This window comes from Microcaecilia unicolor, chromosome 9 (assembly GCF_901765095.1).
Source record: "Microcaecilia unicolor chromosome 9, aMicUni1.1, whole genome shotgun sequence".
Classification (NCBI taxonomy): domain Eukaryota; kingdom Metazoa; phylum Chordata; class Amphibia; order Gymnophiona; family Siphonopidae; genus Microcaecilia; species Microcaecilia unicolor.
Genome location: NC_044039.1, coordinates 73,878,384 through 73,883,209, shown reverse-complemented (window position 1 = coordinate 73,883,209; position 4,826 = coordinate 73,878,384).

Genomic DNA, 4,826 nt, shown 5'->3' with positions numbered 1-4,826 from the left:
GTAAATGTTAATAACAGTAGTCATATTTAACAATTCCCTTCTGTACCCACTGCTTCTCTATTATACGTTGTAGGATGATTGTTTCCTTTTCCAAGTAGGATCTCCCAGTGACTTCAGATAAGAACTGGGCTTCTTTCTTTATACCAGAAAAATCTACCAAACATCAGGATTCTTTCATCTAAGTTCCTTTTTCTATGCCTTTCACAAAAGGCCCTCCCAGCTTCAAAAGAATGGAAAGAACAATGTAAACTATTAGATCACAAACCTTGCACAAGCTCTGTTAAAGATAATGTTCTGGCCAGGTATGGGTAAAAGTATATATAACTCCATGGTTATGCATCACCAATGGGTACTTTGAAGAATTGTCTGTGATGTATAAGCAGATGGCTTGCTCCAAAGCACAACCTGGGGTCCCATGATAAAAAGCTCTACTTCCATACTGTGGGCTCAAATTCCCTCTTGTCCCTTGATATACATAACACTAATTACTAAATTAACAAGCAACTTCTTTAGATCCTCACACAAAAGTACAGTCTGGATGATATTCAGCCCCGGCGGTCAGTGTTTTTTTAAACCCTGACTGTGGCCGGATAAGTTAGCCCTGAATATTCAATGCTAGGCCATGTGCAGGCCCCAGTACTGACCATCCGGCTAATTTAAACTACTATGGCTGCCAAAGCTTATGTGAGTCCTGGGCGATATCCAGACGGGGCATGCAGAAGACAGTTATGCGGGCCCCAGCTGAATATCAGGTGGGGCATACATAATTGTAAAAACCCTTTGTGAAGCCCTCCAAACCCTCTCTGGCCCACAGAAATAGGCCCCTCCTCCTAGCCTGTGACCTGAACAATCCCCTCCCACCCCCACCCCTGAATGGCCCTCCCCAACCCCCGTCTCAATAGGTCTCCCTAAGCCTAACTCCGAGCATTGGTAGTCCTGAAAATGGCTGCTGCAACCTTCTTTCTCTCCCTAGAGCAGTCCTGGTTGGGGTGGGGACAGCCAATTTCAGGATGCTGACTCCTGCCCTCATTGCTCCCACTGGACCTAGCCAAGTTACAGCAGCTTTTGAGCTGTCCTAACTTGACTGGGTTAGGTACATGGTTCCTGGCATTGAATATTGCCAGCACCCGCATAACCACTAACTTCTCCCCAACGTTGCCCCCTGTACCACCCCTGATCTTCCCACTTTCAACATGCATAGTCACAGCCAATATTCAGCAGCACTGCCCAGTGTAGTGCTGTTGAATATGGGGTTAGGTAGCCACAGGTGATTTAAGCAGGCAGGAGTATGTGTACATGACTGTACTTTTCTTGATAAGTTGAAAATAAAACAAAAATTAAGTGGTTCAACACTGGAAATGCTATTTTACTTACAGTCCTATTTGACAAAAGAATTGCACGTTTGTCTTTTATCCATTTATACTGGTATCCTGCTTTTAAATTTGAGTGTTATCCAAATTTTTATTATAAAATCACTTCCCTGTTCTTTTCTTCTGTTGAAAGTTGTTTGTGAACTATTTGTATAGATCAACACTGCCCTCTTGAAAGTACTACTAGTCATTTCTATAGAGCTACTAGATGTATGCTGCGCTGTACTCATTATATATAGGTACTTTCTCTGTCCCTAGGGGGCTCACAATCTAAGTTTCCTGTACCTGAGACAATGGAGGGTTAAGTGACTTACCCAAGGTCACAAAGAGCCACAGTGGGAATTGAAGCCAGGTTGTCAGGATCAAAGCCCGCTGCACTAAATTAGGCTACTCCTCCACTCCACTGGATAAAGTGAATACAGTATATATTTCATGTTTAAGTACCCTCTTTGGGTGAAATAAACACTAAATTTTTGTGAAATCGTTTATTGATTGGGAACATATGTGAAGACTGGATTTTCAATTTGCTTAAGCCACAAAGAGGGGCATAATCAAACGGGGCGCCCAAGTTTTCCTGAGGATGTCCTCGCAGGATGTCCCCACGAAGGGGCGGCGTCCATCTTTCGTTTCGATAATACGGTCGGGGACGCCCAAATCTCAACATTTAGGTCGACCTTAGAGATGGTCGTCCTTAGAGATGGTCATCCCCGGTTTTCGGCGATAATGGAAACTGAGGACGCCCATCTCAGAAATGACCAAATCCAAGCCATTTGGTCATGGGAGGAGCCAGCATTTGTAGTGCACTGGTCCCCCTCACATGCCAGGACACCAACCGGGCACCCTAGGGGGCACTGCAGTGGACTTCAGAAAAAGCTCCCAGGTGCTTAGCTCCCTTACCTTGTGTGCTGAGCCCCCCAACCCCCCCCCCCCCCAAAAAAAAAAAAACCCCACTCCCCACAACTGTAAACCACTACCATAGCCCTTAGGGATGAAGGGGGGCACCTAGATGTGGGTACAGTGGGTTTCTGGTGAGTTTTGGAGGGCTCGCTGTTTCCTCCACAAGTGTAACAGGTAGGGGGGATGGGCCTGGGTCCGCCTGCCTGAAGTGCACTGCAGTACCCACTAAAACTGTTCCAGGGACTTGCATACTGCTGTCATGGAGCTGGGTATGTGTTACCTACAACCCACATTGCCTCCTTCCCCATCCCCATCCCCTTCCCGCCCACCCCCTACCCCCTCCCTCCCTTGCAATGACTATCCTACCTTATTAGTCCATGTGTGCACATTAATTAAGAATTTTGCTACTATCCGTTGGCTGTAGCGTGTCCCAAAATCGACTCTATGTCTGTTGTAGGCGCCCGCCTTCTTTAGAGTCAAGGTCTCTAATTCCACGTCTCTCCATTTTCAACAACTGAATCATATGCGTTCTCCACTGGGTTAAGGTGGGCCCTGTCGGCTCCCTCCAGCATAATAGTATGACTTTTTTCTGTAGAAATTGTCAAAATCCAGGCAAAGCAGGTCCCACATATTTGAACACTTCAAATAAAATCAACGCCTGCCATGTCACTCTCCGGTTCCAATACGCTCGGATCCCCTCCAGCAACGAATCCCAGAAACAGGCTCCAAATCAAGCTCGATACGCCCTGAGGGGCGACACATACAAACATAAAGCAAATTTGTACTGTTGCTCTCAGCATCGTATAAATGGGGAACTATTCAGTATAGACATTAGAAGAAAGTCTGAGTAGGCCCTCGGTCACCTCCACCGCCAGCTCTGCCGTCCACCTCTGTGCCCATCTCTTACAGTCCAGATCCTCCGTGGTATCCAGTAAATATTTGTGAAAAAATCGTAATGGGACAGCATTCTGGGATCCCAATGTAAGGGCCGAGTTTATTGTGTCTTGAACATCCTTGCAGAGATTTAACCAACCCAGCGAAGAAGCATAGTGCTGCACCTGTATATAGGCAAATAAATCTGAAGCTGGTATCTGAAATTCTTGTTGTAGTTCTGCAAATGCCCTCATCTTCCCTTCCGCATTGATCAGCTGACATAAGTAATATATACCTTTCTCTCGCCAGTTGAGGAACATCCGCAACGATGTGCCAACCGGGAAGTCTGGATTATTCATCAGTGGTAAAAAGGGGGTGGCCATTGTTGAGAAGCCATGTCTTCTACACAGCCACCTTCATGCTGCTCTGGCCGAATGAACCAGTGGGTTTTTACTAATCTCTAGTTCTGGTTTCTTTTTCCTGGTGTGCATCAACCAGCCAAGATGTTCGTTGGGGGAGATCAAGGATTCTATGGAGGTTGCCATGAAACTCTGGTTCCCTGTTAACCAGTCCCTTATATGTCGTAGCACACATGACACTGTCAAGTATCTGATATTCAGTAACCCCATTCCCCCATGTGTCTTAGGCTTCTGTAAAATAGTCATGGAAAGTCTGGGGCGCCTGCCTCTCCAAAGGAATTGTTGAACAATCTGATGTAGTGTCCGTTCCTCCTTCTGCCGCAAAAATAGCAGCAGTATTTGAAATAAATATAGCCATCGTGGAGCTATCATCATGTTGAACAATGCGATACGTCCTGACAAGGATATCGGGCAGGCACCCCAGAGTTGCTGTGTACGCCTGGTCTCGGCCAACAACGGAAACACATTCATCTCATACATCAAGGACAGGTCAGCCGGAACCAAAACCCCCAGGTATTTCAACTTGCCTTCTGCCCACTCTAAAGGGAACTGTCCCCGCCACCCTCTCCTAACCTCCTCTCCCAGTGGCAGTGCCAACGATTTAGAGAGGTTTAATTTGAATCCCGATATCTTCCCATATCTCGTCAGCATATGGAGAAGACACTCTAACGAGGGTTGCGGTGTGTCTAACAGTAATTACAAATCATCTGCATATGCGAGTATTTTAATTATTGTCCCTTGAATCTTCATCCCCCTTATGCTCTCTGATGCTCGAACCTCACATAGCAAGGGTTCCAAAGAAAGTAGAAACAGTAACGGTGATAGCGGGCAGCCCTGTCGTGTCCCATGTCCTATTTCAAATTCTGGGGTCCTAACCCCATTGACCACAATTATAGCTCTGGGAGATGAATACAATGCCATGATTGCCTGTAGATACCATCCTCGCACCCCTATCCATCTTAAAGTTTCAAACATGAATGGCCAAAGTACTCTATCGAAGGCTCGCTCCGCATCCAAGCTAATTACCATCCCTCTATTGCCCTCTCCCGGATCTTGTATCATAGCCACAACTAACTTGCACACATTGAGCACTGATTGGCGTCCTCTTACAAATCCTACCTGATCATTATGTATAAGCTGTGGTAAAACCGGTGCCAACCTTTCCACCAGCACTCGGGACAATATCTTAATGTCAACATTTATCAGGGATATAGGTCGAAATGAACCTGGCTGTAATAAGTCCCTCCCTTCTTTGGGTATTAAGCTA